This window comes from Podarcis raffonei, chromosome 4 (genome assembly GCF_027172205.1).
Source record: "Podarcis raffonei isolate rPodRaf1 chromosome 4, rPodRaf1.pri, whole genome shotgun sequence".
NCBI lineage: Eukaryota > Metazoa > Chordata > Lepidosauria > Squamata > Lacertidae > Podarcis > Podarcis raffonei.
In genome coordinates this window covers 82,341,589-82,360,608 of record NC_070605.1, presented here as the reverse complement: position 1 = coordinate 82,360,608, position 19,020 = coordinate 82,341,589, and the positions used below count along the sequence as shown (strand labels likewise).

Below are 19,020 nucleotides of genomic sequence, written 5' to 3'. Positions count from 1 at the left end.
TGAGAAGGGATTCAATGTTGATTCGCTGGTGGAACAGCCACCATATCTAATGTGTGCCCAGCCTGGAAAGGGGAAAGATACAAATGGAGGAAGAATGGCAGATACCTCCACTAGCATCCCTTGAAGCCCCACCTGTTGTACGCATCCGTCAAGGACTGTGTTGGAGCAGCGCTCACTTGCCTGCACATGGAAAGAGCCAAGGAACTCGTAATGACAGTGCAGGTCCCCTCTACATGACCTTCCACACAACATGGAAGCCAAAACTCAAACACTGGCACAACTGGCAACAACTCCAACACTGCCACTTCCCAGGCAATTTAGATAATACTGTGCTCGATGGAGCAATACTGGGACAATACTGAGCTGACTCTGTACAGGCCAGCTTGCCCACTCCTGTGCTAGGGGACACTGTGTACACAAACAGGTGTCATAGGCACAGTTGCATAAAAAGGCCCCCATCCAACAGCTAGAGCTCCACCAGAGCAGATCATGGTTGTGGTGAGAATCATGGAGTTGGCAGAATTGTCAACTAAAGCATCCATGGCAGAAGGTCATGAGAGGGAGCAAAAGGCAAGATTCTGGTTTGTACCCAATGTTTCTCATACTGAGAGTAAACCCACTGAAGTTAACAGAAATAACATAGTTAGGTCCCTTCATTTCAATGGGTCTACTCTGAGTAGAGCCTCCCTCTGTGTCCCCAACTTGCTGCTGGTTCAAGTGCTTTTGAACACAGCATTAACTTATTCTCGGATCTCGGCCAAGTTTGAGAATAGCAACTAGCTTGAGGTTAAAGTTCTGCAAGCTTTACCTTATTTGCTTCAACATGCCCTGATTTACAGATTCAGATTTATGTGGCTTTATTAAGTCTATTCTTATCCTTATTGTAAAATGTCAGTTAATGCAGAGTTGGTTTCCAAAAGCCTCGAGGTAAATATGTTGATTTAAATATAGCTAAATAAAGGTCAGGCCCAAAACAAACAGCTCTCGCAGTTGTTGTTTTTTTCTTGATTACATTTACACACTTCATAAATATAGTGCAATGCAAAAAAAAGAGAGGAAAAAAGTGAAAAATAAGGGCTTTCGAGAATGACACAAGGGAAGCAGTAATTTAATATCTTGTTAAGTCATTTTGTATGATACCTGGTAATGCTGCATCACGACGAAGACATGGTGCAAAATATTCCCATATGATTTTAGAAGCCTTAATATGAGAATTCCATATTATATAACATCAACGAACCAGCTGAACCTCATCCACTTACGGCATGGAGCAATGAAAAGAACAAATACCTTCTGAAGAGTGGAAATCAGAACAACATGTGGGAGCTTAAACAGTGGAAATAAGTTGCGGATGTTGTGCAATGATGTAATTATTCCTGCAGCGGAGGTTTCTGCCATTGCCGTATTTCAGAGCAGACAAACCATGCTTTGTTGACACGGCAAGAAAGTTGATGAATGTGTGATATTTGAACATAGCATAATGATAGTATATACTTATAATGAAAAATGTGCTCCATCCAATAGTAAATAATAAGCTGATAGCAAGCACAAGGGAGATCCCCTTGGTCCCAATCAGGAAGGTACTAAATATTAGTCAAGAAGTCATGTCATAACATTTTATGGGGCCACATCTGGTGGGCCAAAGGTGTCCCAACCCTGGTTTGGATACAGGACACCCAGGCCTTCTTCTAACATCACATATGTAATGTGGATACTATACACACATTAAATAGGGATATATCAAGTTTCCACCTCATTTATTACATTTTTAGCTGTCTTCCAAGGAGCTGAAGTCACGCACATAGCTCCCCACCCCCTGCCACCCTTCCAGGTCATCTTATCCTCACAATAAATCTTACAGAGCTATAATTCCCAGTACCCATAACAAACTACAGTTCACGGGGTTGTTTTGGAGGGCATGCCTTGGAAGTGCTTCAAATGTGGGGGCAGCCAGTGTCTCAGCCTGGCACTCGAACCACTGCTCTCTGTTGTTTCTCAGGTGTTTGGAAGTAGTAAGGAATCTGTTTCTGCACACAGGCTTTTTGGGAAATAACATGGCTTCCTGTGATATACATGACAGAGACACTGTTATTTCAATGTTAAATACAATGTATCATAGGGATGGTATTTTTTTGTAGACGGAAGCTAAAGCAGACGAAACACATAACACAAAACCAATTTCCAGAAATATAATCCTTCCTTTTAACAGCTTACCCTCTTTCTTTTTTCAAACCCAGGCAGTTGGTTTATGATACAAACAAACCACTTTCCACCTCTCATTACCATCTTCTAATTTGGGCTGAGATTTTATGTAATTGAAATTGAATCTAAGGCAGGCAGATTTTACATTTTATGAGGGCAAATCAAAGTACAAGTACCTTTTCCTTCCTCTTAATGGCTGGAAAGCTGTTGTGCTCTGAAAAGTACATCCAGAATGAGCAAACAATCCCCAACTAATTATGCTACTAATACTGAAGGAAGGCTGCTTGCTATTCTATGGACTACCTGTATTGCCATGTATTTGTGGACGTAGCCTTTGTTGTGTGGAAGAGGAAACTGAAAACACAAAGAGGAAAAACACTGGGAGGAAAAGCTACCATGCTAATCTCCTTGCGTCTCACCTGACCAGCGCTGCCCCACTGACCAATACTGAAGAGATGGGAAGAAGAAAGCGCCCACCTCAGATTAAGGCAGTGCCCACATATGAAAGCAACCGGGTCCCCGAAAGGACTGTGGAGATGACAATTTGCTAAAGGAAAACTTGCTAAAGGCCATGGGAATTATAGGGCCATAGTTGGCATTCCACAGTTATAGCAAAAAATTGGAGCATAGCAGGTTCTCCTTTTGACATTTCGTTCAGCTGACTGACTTGAAACTTGGCAGTGTAGAAGATGAACATTTGAAGATGGCTTCAACGGAATTTGGAGCAAATTTTTTTTTGACATTTTTGAATTATTTCGGAAGCTGACAGATGGTGTGCATTCTCCTTCCGTAAACTTTGCTGGGGTGGTTTTGGGGAAAAGATTCTCCATTTGAGCTGTGTTCTTTGGGGAAATTGTTTTGTTAGGTAAAGGAGAACATCTAGCAGGTGCCATTACTCATGAGTTGTGTAACATGCTTCTAGTTTTCATTTCAAAGGCATTTTTGTGGCCAATTGGGAGTTCATAACAGCTTCCTTTGCAGATGTTCAGTATGCTCCTGTTGTGAAAGTTGATTTCAGTCCGGTAAGGTGGAATGGACTATTCCATGAGAGAGAGTGACAGACAGAGAGACTTGGCTGCCGCACAAGAGAATGTGGGTCTGTGAGGTACAGAAAATGACTTTGTGAAGGAGGAGACGAGAGAAACATGTACATTTTGGCAGACCAGGCCTTAGCCTTGAAGTGTGTACAATTCACACAGGCCAAAGGGTTAGAAGTTAGGTGTGAAAGGAGACAGGGAGAAATAGTCACAGGAGATGAATAAAAAATGTTTGAGGCATTGAGGGAAGGTAAATATATATGAGGTGCACAGTGGATGGATTTCTGATGGACAATATTTGAAGACATTAGCACACCTGGTCACAGGTCACAGTCTTCCCTGTTATGTTGAAATGTGTTGTGTTTCTGTTTAAATACAACCGTTTCCCCCTGAATTTTGTATCTATACATATGCACTAAACACCTTTCATGCAAATCTGTCTCCTATTTTTGGGTGATGCATTTTCTCTCTCTTTTTGGTAACATTTAAGTAGTATGAAATAACCTAGTTCCAACATCATTTCCTAACAAAATACAATTTAATGGGGAAATGCACTATTGTTATATATTTTTTGCACCCAGCTGATTTCTAACATTTTCTCATTTCAGAATGTATCTTTCCTCATACATTTCACCTTTACTTTTAGAATAACTCAGCACAATGGAAAAGATGGTAATAGGGTGGGGGGGGGGCGGGAATCTCTGATCTGATAACGTATCCACAGTCAATATCCTTTATATCAGATCTTAGGATTTCTACTATTTGTGAATTTTCAGCTGCTCAGACCCTGGCTCCTCCATTTTAAAGTTGGGCACTAGAAAGCAATAGCCAAGGAAAGGGTATTGTGTTTGATATTTAAGTTGCCATCTGGCAGACGCTTCCACTGAATTGTGTGGTTTCAAAATTGTGTTTCTTAAAGGGTTTAGATTTCCCAAAGCCCACTCCCAAGTTCAAGATGGAGATCACATTCTCTTTCTGGTCTCTCTTAGTTTCACACATGTTCCTAAATCCCTTCCTCCCTTGCTTCTACTTCAACAGAGCTTCGCCTCCCTCCACTTCACTCTGCACCACCCAAATCTGCTCTGCAGAAACTTCCAAAGCAGATTTGGGGGTGGGAAGCAGAATGTTCTGTTGCATTCATGGAAGCCATGCCACACACACTATGGTTTAGTTGCATACAACCCACTGTCTGTATTTCTAAATAGGTTTTATCCCAAATGCCAATTGTAACTCATCCTGATATATTTCTTGAGCCAACAGCTGTGTCCACAAAATTCAGAGAAGTGCAAAATCCAATGGTTAATTGAATTCTGATCCAATTGCACTAGTCCAAGACCTGCAGATCAAGTCAATTCACATAAGACTGTGAAGAAAACATGTCCCTCAAGCACCCCAGCCCCCTATCTTCCCCTGACCATTTGCAGCCACCAAGGTGTGTGAAATTCTTTTTAGGGTGTGGACTCAGTTAATGTTGGGTGTGAACTCAGTTAATATTGGGGGCAGGAGTGAAGCAATAGACTACGTCAGTAGCATTAATTTGAACTGAATGTGTACCTTAAAAGATGTCGAGCCATCTTCTGCAGCATGCATGGTTCCTCCAGCAGGTACAGTGGTATCTCGGGTTAAGTACTTAATTCGTTCCGGAGGTCCGTTCTTAACCTGAAACTGTTCTTAACCTGAAGCACCACTTCAGCTAATGGGGCCTCCTGCTGCCGCCGCGCCACTAGAGCACGATTTCTGTTCTTATCTTGAAGCAAAGTTCTTAACCTGAAGCAGTATTTCTGGGTTAGCGGAGTCTGTAACCTGAAGCGTATGTAACCTGAAGCTTATGTAACCTGAGGTACCACTGTATAGGTATAAACTTTAAACTTCTCTCTACGTAGCGGTCAACTTTAAAAACCACTGGCATCAAAAACTGTAAACCTAAATAAAGGGCTATCAAGCACAATCAGTTTGTTGATTTTGTCTCCCAACATTACCCATTTTAGTAAAGACAAACACAAACAACTGGCAAACCTTCTAGGAAAAAATAGCAATATTGGTGATGAAAACTGCTTACAGTACACTAATGCATTCGTGGCAGCCTGTACAAATTCATAGGCAGAGACAAAGAAAGTGGAGGTTGGGTGGGAGTCAGAAGGAGCTTTACTGGTTACCTCTCAGCAAAGAGCAGTAACATTTCCCTTTTTTCACACATGAGTTCACACATTCTGTCCCTCCTTTTAGGTTGAGAGTCACACGCCTGGACTTCCTTTCCGAGTTGGTTTCTACAACAAAACATGTGCAATTAAAAGTTTTTCAGCTTGCCAATGCAGGAAGTTACTGTCTGGGCTGAATTCCTAAATCTATCTCTGCTTATTTGTCAAGGGTAAAACAAAGCATTTTAACTGTACGTGCCACCTGCGGTGTCCTACTGTACACACAGCTTTCTGCAATGCCAAGAACCATATAAAAGCAAATGGGACCTTCAGTCCTTCTGGCTGAGACCCAGAGAGATCTTTGCTGCAGACTTCCAATTTTATATTTAAAAACCAAACCCACAATTTATCAAATGTGAATGGGATGCTGTTGTTTTTAATTCTTGCACTGAGGTGAGGCAAGACTGCCCAAATGCACATAATGTTTCTTTTTTGTTACCTTGCATCTCGTGATAGGAAGGTAGGAAAGGAGCGGTGGCTAAGGAAATGAACTTGGGAGTTTCGATAACAAAAGGTCACTTACCATTACTCATCTTCTGCCTGACCTTTGGTGCATAGTTTCCTGTTTCAGTCTCTATTCCCTTCCAAATCTTGATCTTGTCTAGAAGACTATGAGCTCACCTTTCCAAAGAGCTCGCACTGTGTAGAACCCCAGTTGTTTCTGATGAAGAGAAATGAAGAGGATGAGATGAGATGACCCTTCAAAATTTGCCTTAGGCACACACATCCCTCTTTTGTGTCCATAGAGAGGGACGACAACATCTTGCCTTCTTAGACAGCTTTGGCACCTTCTGTGGTGGCCTGTTATGGATGCTTCAGCCATAACATGTGGGGAAAAGGATAAGCAATCTGTCCTTTTCAATATCACTTTATCTTGTTTTGGATAATGTTGTTAATGGTTCTTCTTAAAGCATGGAAGGACAGATCGTGAAGCTGAGGCTCCAATACTTTGGCCACCTCATGAGGAGAGAAGACTCCCTGGAAAAGACCCTGATGTTGGGAAAGATGGAGGGCACAAGGAGAAGAGGACGAGATGGTTGGACAGTGTTCTCGAAGCTACCAGCATGAGTTTGACCAAACTGCGGGAGGCAGTGGAAGACAGGAGTGCCTGGCATGCTCTGGTCCATGGAATTATGGAGTTCTCTGACTACTTTCTGCCCATTTCTCCAATTTTCCAAGTCTTGTAATTGATTTAAAAAATAGTGATTGACAGATAGCGATAGACTCTATCAACATTTTTAGCTCATTTTCTTATTACCTGCCCCCACTGATGATTTTGGCTGGTCTTCCTGCTTCTACTCTTCAGGCTCTCTGCTACTGCTACTTCATTGGAATGGAGTGTGGCTCAGTGGCAGAGCATATGCAAAAGATCCTGGGTTCAATCCCCAACATCTCCATGGGAGAAACCCTTCTGAAATCTCGGATAGTTGCTTCTAGCCAGTGTAGACAATGCTGAACCAGATGGACCAATGACCTGACCAGGTGTAAGTCAAATTCCTATGTTCCTAATGATATTTTCTGGTAATCGTTTAGATTATATGTCTCCTTTGTACCACACCCTTTACAACCTTCCTTTCTTTTCTCATCTTCATTCTAAGCTGTGTGTACTTCCTCTCAAATGTTTTTATGATCTTGCTTTCGCTCACTAGCTGTTCCTCCTCCATCCCTCTGCACGGACCATATTCTTAACTGCCTTCTAGTTCAGCCAAATATTGTTCTCTATATTGCCTGCTTGCATCCCTCGCCCTTGCAGCTCCTATTATTCCACCTGGTGTCAGATTGTATCCTCTTTTTTCACACCTCCTCAAGACACTTTTAATCATCCCAACTTTTCCTGGTTGACTGCCTCGCCTTGCCTTTCCTCCCTAACAAATTTTATATTATAAGACTGCAAGCTGGGGAAGTTTGTCTCTGATTTTTGTACAACATTTGTAAGTACAACCATCACTTGACCAACATTAATATAATCATAGTGACCTATTTACATAAGTTAAATGTATTTCACAATTTCAGTTATTTTTATATTGTAAAACCTGCAGGCAGGGTTTGTTCTTTTGAATTTAATTACTGTACAATATCTAGTGCAGGCATCCCCAAACTCAGACCTCCAGATGTTTTGGGACTACAGTTCCCATCATCCCTGACCACTGGTCCTATTAGCCAGGGATGATGGGAGTTGTAGTCCCAAAACATCTGGAGGGCTGAGTTTGGGGGTGTCTGATCTAGTGTATGAGAGTTTTTTAAAAAAATAAAAATAAACAATAAATATTGGGTTGGATTCAGGCTCAGTTTGTTGAATTTGTTTCTCTTTGAAATCAGTGGGACTTAGTTTTGTGGTTAACTTTTCACATTGATTTCAATGGGAACTAATTCAACTAACGTAGTTTCAACCAATTATATTATTTTAAAAAGAAAAAATAGGAATAAGTATTAGATCACAAATGCCTTATTGTGTGTGTGTGTTTTAAGAGTTTTCAGGGTGCTTTCAAAAAACAAAATACTATTTTATTAGCACAAAGCATATTAACTTCATCAAAATGTGGCAAGCATTGTCCATAATAAGTTTCAGCATCGCTATGGGCAAAGATTCTGAAAATATGAACAATCCTTAAAAATTATAGATCTGTGGGAAAGCAGATGCAGTTGATATTCCTGAAAATCAGAATGGAGAGGGGGCGAAGGAGAGTTATCAGCTAGTGTGGTCACATGTTTCATTAGCTGTTTCTAAAACCCTACTTCAGGTTTTAATACCTGAAAAATCTGCCACCCTGAAATCAATAAGGCTGTGATGGACAAATATGTTATGGATCAGGGGTGTAGGAAAGGGGAGTGGGGGGGCGGTCTGCCCCAGGTGCCATCATGGATGGGGGTGACAAATTATCAAGGAACAATTACTGCCCTACTAGGGTGGTTCATAAAAAAAACTTTTTTAAAAAAATGCCTGCTCCAAAGGTCTTATCTTACTACACTAGGGATTATATAGCTATATATGAAATTTCATGCATATCAGTTAATAACTTGACCCTCCTCTATGAAAATAGCTGTTTCCTTGGCCGTTTTCCCATGTTGTGAAGGCTGAAATTTCAATGCAGTGGCAACCATCCCAAAGAAGATAAAATGGGCGGACTTTGGTACTCTTTTGTCCTGTCCTCCCCCCAATGTCTTTCTCTCTATTTGAGCTGCCTCCCTGCCTGTTACGTTACACGTGGGGGAAACCCATGTGGGGTTCCTCTCTGTGTAAAGTCTTCAAGCTGTTCCTGCGCACGCCTGACAAATCTGCCCCATTGTAAAAATTTATCTTTTCCCCCACCTCCAGTCTCCGTTGTTGTGTGTCCTGGCTGAGGGGGAAAACAGAAGACGGATGGCCGTCAGTCAGGGATAGTCTAGATGAGATTCCTGCATTGCCCCAGGGGTTTAGCTAGATGACCCTCAGGGGTCCCTTCCAACTCTACAATTCTTTGGTGCAGGCTTGTGCAGAGTTTTAGGTACAAGTTGGATACAAGGGGTGCATAGGATTGCAGCCCATCTTATGCACCGTTGGCTCAGGAATAAGTCCCACTGATCATGATGACACTAGATTGCCGCTATGCAGTCCTGTTTTTTAAATAAATGTTTTCCTTTTCAGATAATACAGAGCATGGTGAAATCACAATAAATAAAACCTCCCCTTCAGTAGTTTCAAGCACTACTACAGGTTCCACATAATATCTGTACTGCATTGTTTACTGTGACAGCACCTGCACTTTGGAACTCCCCGCCTATTGCAACAAAACACGTGCCTTTGCTAGACTCTTTTTGGGCACCTGCTAAAAGCATTCTTCTTTAGGCAGGCATACCTAGATGCTTAGGAAGTTGAAGTAATTTTAATCTTAATGTTTTAGCTTTTGTTTGTTTTAAAGTAGGATTGTTAATTTTTCTTGATTTTACTGCTGTGGTGTTTTTTTGTTTTGGTAAACCACTTTGCATGTTTTTTAAAAATAAATTTTGTTAAACAAATAAACAATAAATATAAATAAAATAACACAAGCCAAAACACAATCCATCCTGTAGATTTAAGGATCTGTCCATAGTCGCCTACTTGTTATCAGAGGCCCAGAATCCACATTTCTTTGTAAGAAAATATGAAATAACGTAAAACCATTTTTGCAGGCATAAAATAAAAAAATCAATGGGGGGTGACAAGAAATTTTACGCAGCACCTGACCTTCCTACACCTCTGTATCAGATAGCGAATCTTACCACTGAATGAGAGTAATAAGTGTGGGCCCGCAGTTGCTTCTGTGACACAAATGCACATCAAAAGTATTTTATAGCAGGACCCTGTACATGTCAACTCAGACATGGGCCCCATTAAACTCAATGAGGCTTACCTTTAGGTAAGTGGGTGTAGTGCATTCTTAATGTACCTAAGGTAGACTACTGAACCACTACCAGGCTAGTGTAGCGTGGTTGTGGCTTCCTTTAACATACTCTCCAACATCCTGCTGATCAAAATTGTGGTCCTTGTTTTTTTGGTCCCAAACTCTCACAGGAGCCAGGTGATTCTCACGAGAGCTTGAGACCAAATAAACGAGTGTCTTTTGATCTGACATTTTGGCACGAGTCTGCTGACTTGTGCCAGACCAAAAAAATGGGACATTCCAGTCAGGAGCTGGGGTGGCTTCAGAGAACAGCTTGCAAAATGGCATTTGCAAAGTGCAGAGCATACAAGCACGGCCACCTCTCCCCCCCCCATCCCACTGCAATGTAAGACCCACTTAATATGAATGGGTCTGGCATTAGAAAGATGCTGTACAGGTGGGGGTTAACACATTCTTCCTGAAAGTACTTTTATTTTTCTTAATATATTAAGAGTCATTAAACTCACCTGCTTCTCCAGCTCAGCCCCATCTAACTGTGCAAAATTCCATGGCTGTGACTTTATGCTACTTGATTTACAGCCAATAACCATTCCCACCCCCACCCTTCAGAACGAGTGATTTATAGCAATAAGCTTCAAATATGTCGCAAATTTGTAGTGGCTCAGCTGAACGACACTTCCCACCTGCTCGGCAGCACTTATAGCAAATGGTAATTAATACTAAGGCTTACCCCGTTCTTTCTTCATACTGTGAAAATCAAATAGGTCTGCAAACATCGGTTAAAGCCAATTGTTTTACACAGATCTTTTTCTTTTGATGTGTGCCAAAACACACTGTGAAAAATGTTCTCATTTTTTGGTGGATTTTCCCATCTTCGCCTTGGAGAGGGCTGCCTCCATATTTGACAATAATATTCAATCACGCAGCATTGCTGTTTTTATCCATTTCAGTGCCCTAAACGGCCCCGGTCCAGTATATCCAGTATATCTGAAGGGGCGTCTCCACCCCCATCGTTCTGCCTGGACACTGAGGTCCAGCACCGAGGGCCTTCTGGCGGTTCCCTCACCGCAAGAAGCCAAGTTACAGGGAACCAGGCAGAGGGCCTTCTCGGTAGTGGCGCCCTCCCTGTGGAACGCCCTCCCACCAGATGTCAAAGAGAACAACAACTACCAGACTTTTAGAAGACATCTGAAGGCAGCCCTGTTTAGGGAAGCTTTTAATGTTAGATGTATTACAGTATTTTAATATTCTGTTGGAAGCCGCCCAGAGTGGCTGGGGGAACCCAGCCAGATGGGCGGGGCATAAATAATAAATTATTATTATAAAATTATCAATGTAGGTTAACTGTATGGGAGTATAGCTACAGAAGTGCACTCTGTGAGAGAGAAGACCCAGCTATCTAATTCCGAGTGCCCTCTATCACTAAAATTCACCAAGTTGTCTTTTTTTAAAAGGGGGGGTTTGTTATATGCAACAGAGTGTATTTTACAATTCAGTTGCCTGCCTTGCAGTGGCATGGGCACACACATAAGCCAAGAGGTGGAATTCAGAAGCAAGATGGAAATCAGGCAATGCTTATGGGGACATTCTTGGAACCATAAAAAGAGTTTCTCTCACTACGTTTTGGTACGTAGCATGAGAGTGTGGAGAAGCAGCTTTGGGAACAGAGGAAGACGCTGCAGTGGAAGATGAGTGCTGTGATTCCTAACGCGGTAAAGCAAATTATCATTTTACAACGATATTTTGCTGCCCAGAGGACAAGATGGTGCCCTTTCCCAATTCCACATATATAAGCTAACTGTGCTGGTAGGGGAATCTGACTTCCACACTAGCAGCCAGGTGAACCTGAGGCCACGATGCTCGCTTATGGAGCGCAGGGCAGGCCATGGCACAGCTCTGTTCTTCAACTTCTGTAGCTGAAACTTGTTTCCCCTTGCTGCCCACTCAAACAAATACCATATTTTTTGCTCTATAAGACTCACTTTTTCCCTCCTAAAAAGTAAGGGGAAATGTGTGTGCATCTTATGGAGCAAATGCAAGCTGCGCAGCTATCCCAGAAGCCAGAACAGCAAGAGGGATTGCTGCTTTCTGAGATTCAGAACATTTTTTTTTCTTGTATTCCTTTTACAAAAACTTGGTGCATCTTGTGGTCTGGTGCGTCTTATAGAGCGAAAAATACGGTAGTTCAAGACAGCAGCAGTGGAGCCAACATGCATCATGTGATCTGGTATTGCCTCTGCTGAGGTTTTTTTAATATAAACAAAAGCAAAAACAAGACCTATTCCATCACCACTATCCCACTTCAGAGGTCCTGAGACCCTTCCAAGTTGTGCAGGTGTATGTCGGATGGGATGGGAAAAGGCCCAGTTTTTATGGTCTTGAATATCTTTCTGGGTAAAAGGCAGGATAGAAATAAGATAGTAATAAATGCCTAACTTCTCTACTGAAAAACTTAGCCCTGTTTCTCCCGTATACTGCATGCCTTCGGGAGGATGTTGTTTGGTTGGTTGTAAGTCACTCTGAGTTGCCTTGGGTAAGATAAAGCGACTGACAAAATCAATAAATAATAATAATCTATCTGTTTCCACACATCTAAGTTACAGAAATGGGCACAGCAGAGATGCAGTGAGAATACCTAGTCTGCCTTACTGGACTATTCATAGCTATAGATTAATTGTAGTACCATTTTGCTTTTCGCTTTTTATCTTATTTTGGCATGCAACTATCCAATGGTTGAGTCCACTGTGTCTGAAACACAGTGCCTGAGTTTATTAAAAACTAGCGCAGAACAATTAAAAATAGTTGATTTCAGTACATTTTTTCCTGCCTTTGTTGTAACTGGAAATTCAGATCGTCTTACAGCCCTAAACTATATCAGCTAAATAAAACATTGTCCTTGAATGTGGTCCAAACTGCAGAACAGCTTCAGCAAACAAACAATACTTCCACTTTCGATTGAAAGTGGGTGATTACCATAAGGCTGCCTTAAAGCTAATTCAAACACATCCCTCTGATTGACCCCACTCTATAGTAAGATATTTCGCACAGATGGTTGGCATCTGGATCCAAAGCACATTTACTTGGATGAACTCCTATTGATTGTTAGAGCTTTGTGTCACATAGTTCCCACAAACAATCATGGCCTCTGAAATTGAATTGATTGGATTTATATCCTGCCCTTCCTCCTGAAGGGACTGCATGCACTCGTGGACCAAGTGTTCACATACAAGCATTCTGGGGTCGGGGGAAGCAGTGCTGCATTGAGGACTTTAGATTATCTTGCATGCACAATCTTGTTAACGAAAACCATTGATACAAGAAATATGCAAAATAACGAAAACAGGTATTAGAAGCCATCCCAGAACTAGCCCTACTGAACATTTTCGAAGGCAATAACGCACACTCACACGACAAAGAACTCATAACTCACCTACTCTCAGCAGCCAGAAGCATCATAACTGGACACTGGAGAGACATGCCAGGAGTGAAAATGGACCACTGGTACCAAACTGTATTGAAAACAGCTCTACTAGAAAAACTAACCAGCAAACTGAAACTTCTGAGGTCCAGCACCGAGGGCCTTCTGGTGGTTCCCTCGCTGCAGGAAGCCAAGTTACAGGAAACCAGGCAGAGGGCCTTCTCAGTAGTGGCGCCCACCCTGTGGAACATCCTCCCACCAGATGTCAAAGAGAAAAACAACTACCAGACTTTTAGAAGACATCTGAAGGCAGCCCTGTTTAGGGAAGCTTTTAACCCCAGATGGGTGGGGTATAAATAAATTATTATTATTATTATTATTATTATTATTATTATTATTATTATTATTAACTAGCACAGGGACAAACAAAAAAGGATGCCTTCACTCCACTGTGACTCTCCTTCATGACATACACAGCCCAACATGACAACAACACCTTCCCATCCAATGTCAAGGAGATAAAGAACTACACAACTTTCAGAAAACATCTGAAGGCAGCCCTGTATCGGGAAGTTTTTAATGTTTGACGTTTTAGTATGTTTTTGTATGTGCTGGAAGCCGCCCACAGTGGCTAGGGAAACCCAGCCAGATAGGCAGAGTATAATTAATAAAATTATTATTATCATTACAGTGGTACCTCTGGATGCGAATGGGATCCGTTCCGGAGCCCTGTTCGCATCCTGAGTAGAACGTAACATGCAACTGCGCATCTGTGGGTCGCGTTTCGCCACTTCTGCGCTTGCGTGTGACATCATTTTGAGCGTCTGCGCATGCGCGAGCGGCAAACCCAGAAGTAACACGCTCCATTACTTCTGGGTTGCCGCGGAGCGTAACTTGAAAACGCTCAACCTGAAGCATATTTAACCCGAGGTATGACTGTACTACTACAAGAACGCACCAATGGCATACGAATCAATATGGCTAACTTGACCCACCAACCCCTCCACCCTCATACACAAAACTCACATCAGCCAACTGAAGTCAACCAACCATGTTCTGTGCCCCCCAACCTCTCTCACCACCAATGAAAACTAATAAATGAATAGAAAGAGAACCTACCCATGTGACACTGACACAAAAACCTTGCACATATACTATGTAAAAAAAATGAACGGTCTCTCTCCCTTATTCTCTTCAAACGCATCCATTCTTAAGGAAATCAGCCCTGAGTGCTCACTGAAAGGACAGATCCTGAAGCTGAGGCTCCAATACTTTGGCCACCTCATGAGAAGAGAAGACTCCCTGGAAAAGACCCTGATGTTGGGAAAGATGGAGGGCACAAGGAGAAGGGGACGACAGAGGATGAGATGGTTGGACAGTGTTCTTGAAGCTACTAACATGAGTTTGACCAAACTGCGGGAGGCAGTGGAAGACAGGAGTGCCTGGCGTGCTCTGGTCCATGGGGTCATAAAGAGTCAGACAACGACTAAACAACTAAACAACAGCAACAATTCATTTTAAAGATGGGGCATAATTATTAACTAACAGCTATGCATTTATATTTTCACCAATTTTCTTCCCCCAAGAAGCCTAGTCTCAAATATTCAGCAAAAAGAGGAGAGCTGTTCAAAGAATACTTCATTTGTAACTTAAGCTAGTAAAAACAAGGAAATTTATAGTTAAGGGTGACTTCTAATATCTTGGCACAACAGGGTGTCTCCTTAACCGCTTCCTTATTGGGCTATACATTTAAGGTCAGCCTGAACTGTGAATTTCCTTATTATTAGTAGCTGTCACGTTATTAACTATCTCAATGTATCTTTTTTGGTGAGTACATTTAATTTCCTCTTTTCATACTACTCCCATGACCTCAACAGAATGAATGACTCTGCCCCATCGAGACGCAGTTGTCTCCCAGGCTATTATGGGACTGATCTATTGACACCTTACTCACTGGGGGAACGGCGCTTCCATTTCTGAGCTGTTCAGAGGCCTGATCAGTGTAGCAAGCTGAACAAGGGGGAGAAAGGAGAATTTTAACTTCTAGGAAATTATTTTTAGAAAGAGAGAAGGACAACTATCTGTCTCCTGCTCAAGAGGAATAGTAGTTATACTATGTACATAAGCATATACACTCTTACATTTGTTTGTTTACTATGCATCTTTTCCTGAAGTGCTTTTTATGGTACATTATTATAAAAACTATAGAAGCACAGTGCTATGTATAAGAACCCAGCAGTGGCTTTATTAAATAAAAATAAAAATACATAAAACCCAGCAAAGTTCACAATCTTTATGGCATCCCTTGTAAATATATGGGGCGTGAGGGGGAGTTAATAATTTACCCACAAGGTTGGAATCTCTCTTGGGCAATTAAGTAATTAGGTTGCTCACTGGATTTAGTTCAGATTTTAATGCATAATAATTGGTAGAAAAATTGCACAGCCAATTATTTCACTTTTGCTAGATGGTGTATTTAAGTAGACAAATTCTAAGAATGTAGATTTAGTTATTTCCTCAGGGGAACAGAACTGTGTGGTTATATTTCAGTCAGTTTAGCACAAATGATAGGCCAAATTTCACAAATCAGTAGTGAATTTTAGGGGCTCTCAACTGTAGAAATAGATAAAAGTATTGAGATATTTCCTATATCACAGACAATATGATTAAACTGACCCGGTATACCACATCACCCAATCCCTGTGTCCAGAAAGTTCTGAATAAGCAACACCTTAAAAAGCCATGAATCCCTGAAGATATCCGAAAAACTGAAAGAATTCTGGGATACTGCAAGCCTTCAAGTTGTGGGTCATCCAGATAGCATCCAGACCATTTAAATCACTATTATAAACCTTTGTAACAGCCTCAGAGAATCCTAAGAATTGTAGATTACACCCTTAACAAAGTACAGTGATCAGAATTCTTTGAGGAGGGAAATGTGTTTCAAATGTGCTTTGAAAGTATCATGTGTATGCAGTCTACTGAAGAAGAATTTGGGTGGAAGTACCACAGAAAGTGACACAATGCAGATGTACTGTATGACATCTGTATCCGAAACCACATCCATATACTAATTCTGCCCCAAACATTCATGTGAAACTAAATGCAGATAGAGCTAGCCAGCACAGCATGGCAATACAATTCTGGGCTTAAATAAATGTGCCAAAATGGGTATAAGAAAGCAATGGACACACACACACACACACACACACACACACACACATATATATACTTTTCAGATATATACATTTCACCGATTTTACAATCATTTTCACATTTTAAAACTTGATTTCCTTCCCCCTCTTTCTATGGATCCTTAAATTTATTTTTAATATCTTCTGCATATTCAAACTAACTTAACTTACTCATTTATTTATCTTCCATATATATATATATATATATATATATATATATATATATACACACACACACACACACATACACTCTTATGTAGCTGCAGGTTATACAATAATCCTGCCAGTGTTTTTATCTGTTTACAATTTATCTGTCAATATTCAATAAACCATTTCCATTCTTTTATAAAAAGTTTGTTATCTTGATTTCTTACTCTTCCAGTAAGTTTTGCCATTTATGCATATTCCATAAGTTTTTGTATCCATTCTTCCTTTGCTGGAACTTCTTCTTCTTTCCATTTTTGGGCAAGTAACATTCTTGCCGCCGTAGTCACATACATGAATACATTTCTATGCAATTTAGGTAGTTCTGTCTCTATAATTCCCAAGAGAATTGTGCAGTGGACATTTTTGTGCAGTTTTTCAAAAATCCACAGCACTTTGTACAAGCAGGACAAAATGGACTGATGAATGAACACATGGAAAAATCTTCCGATCTGCATACCCCTGGTTGATTCCCTAGGAAGCAAGGATGCAGTTTCCTCGGCCTTCAAGTAAACGGCCTCGGTCCAGGATACCTGAAGGAGCGTCTCCACCTCCATTGTTCTGCCCGGATGCTGAGGTCCAGCGCCGAGGGCCTTCTGGCGGTTCCCTCATTGTGAGAAGCAAAGCTACAGGGAACCAGGCAGAGGGCCTTCTCGGTAGTGGCGCCCGCTCTGTGGAACGCCCTCCCATCAGATGTCAAAGTGATAAACAACTACCTGACATTCAGAAGACATCTTAAGGCAGCCCTGTTCAGGGAAGTTTTTAATGTGTGACATTTTAGTGTATTTTTGGTCTCTGTGGAAGCCACCCAGAGTGGCTGAGGAAACTCAGCCAGATGGGTGGGGTACAAATAATAAATAATAATAATAATAATAATAATAATAATAATAATAATTATTATTATTATTATTATTATTATTATTATTTTCCTTCTTGCTCCAAAGGAGAAGCAGATCAGGGGAGAGAAAGGTGCATATTTACAAGTGTCCCAGCTCCATAATAAAGATACTGCCTTTGAACAACAGCAATGAAAAGTTTGGAGCATGTGAGCTTATGCATAGCTGAGCAATGCATATGAAAACCAAAACACAACACTGGAATTTTTTTTCCTTGTTAAAAAAAAAAAGACTGCAGAAAAATACTCTGCCACATCTTATCATGTGGCAGGGCAACCGTGGGTGAGATAAGGAAAAGAATCCTTTGGGGTTAGATCATACTCACAGCCCATCAGTTCATCCATATCCCTGACACAGACCGTGAATGCTCTTGAGAAAAGTTGCTGATTGCTGTACTGAACACACAAAACATTTCTTTCCTGTCCCTCCTGATGTTAAGATTTCATTAGTTCACCCCTAAGGGATGCACACACTAAGTGCTTTCCTCCTATCATTTATTTTCCTTGTAAGAATTGCAGCAGTTACCACAGGAATGTTCCACAGTTCTGAACAGGGGGAAAGATGATCCACGCAGTCTTTTTTACCTTCACCCCACCTCACCGCCCCAAACAAAAAAAAAGAGGAGGCAATGAGCCAGACCGGTTGTCATGAAACAGCTCGTTTTCAGTGCTGCGGTTGTAGAAAGAGGCAGCAAAGCTGGCAGCAATGACGACCCCCAGAGAATTCCCCCCTTTACTATAAAGAGGCAGCTTTGAATAATAATAAAAAATATGTCTGGAAATGCATTTCTGGTCAGCACAGGCCCTTGTGGGGTATTTTTTGTTGTTTGCTACGCAAGTGAAGACAGTATGAGTGAAGATTTGTAAGCTCCGGCCTAAACATTACACCAAGGCTATAAAGTTTTCAATATTTCTATAATGATGTTTGAAATGTAGCTTTCCACTTGGGGAATGTTATTCCCTCACCCTGCCTCACCGTAATATTACTTACTGAAGTCACGTCGTCTTGGTTTCACCATTCACGTTGGAGAAAGCTGCCGCAGTCAGTTCCTCGGATGATCTCATCAGGCAGGGACCATTAACGTTCTCTCAGAGGTTGAAGTCTGACATGTAGATGCTTGTTTCCCTGATAAAAAAGGAGAGGGGGAGACGATTCGTGGAAAAGTGGGCATCATCCATGTGTTAAGGGAATCCCAAAGGCATGCCCACTACTATTCTCACATTCTTGAACACAGACAGGCATCAATAGCACAGTGGTACTTTGGCAGGATGAAATATACCGTTACATTGTGGACTTCAGTGTTTGAGCGAGGAGTAGTTTGGAGTTCCAGTAGTAAGATGAATATCTCCATGCCTATGTGAACTGGTTAATAAAGACCTTCACGTGATATCTTAATTTGAGGTCAAAGGACTTCTAATTAAACACATGCAGTTCTTTCTTTTCTGAGGGGATGCTGGGGTACACATACCGCCAAACATTTTGTAAATCTTCGTACTTTTGTCCATTTACT

At 41.4% G+C, this 19,020-nt stretch overlaps 1 long non-coding RNA gene across 1 annotated transcript; it reads right to left on the bottom strand.

The window, feature by feature from the left end:
* Positions 1-4,982: 4,982 nt before the first annotated feature.
* On the bottom strand, positions 4,983-18,618 carry LOC128412381 (uncharacterized). The gene is made up of 3 exons (XR_008330075.1): positions 18,501-18,618; positions 5,961-6,098; positions 4,983-5,506 (listed from the first exon to the last, which is right to left on the bottom strand). It is a non-coding gene; the product is annotated as an uncharacterized LOC128412381 (long non-coding RNA).
* Between the last annotated feature and the right edge of the window lie 402 nt (positions 18,619-19,020).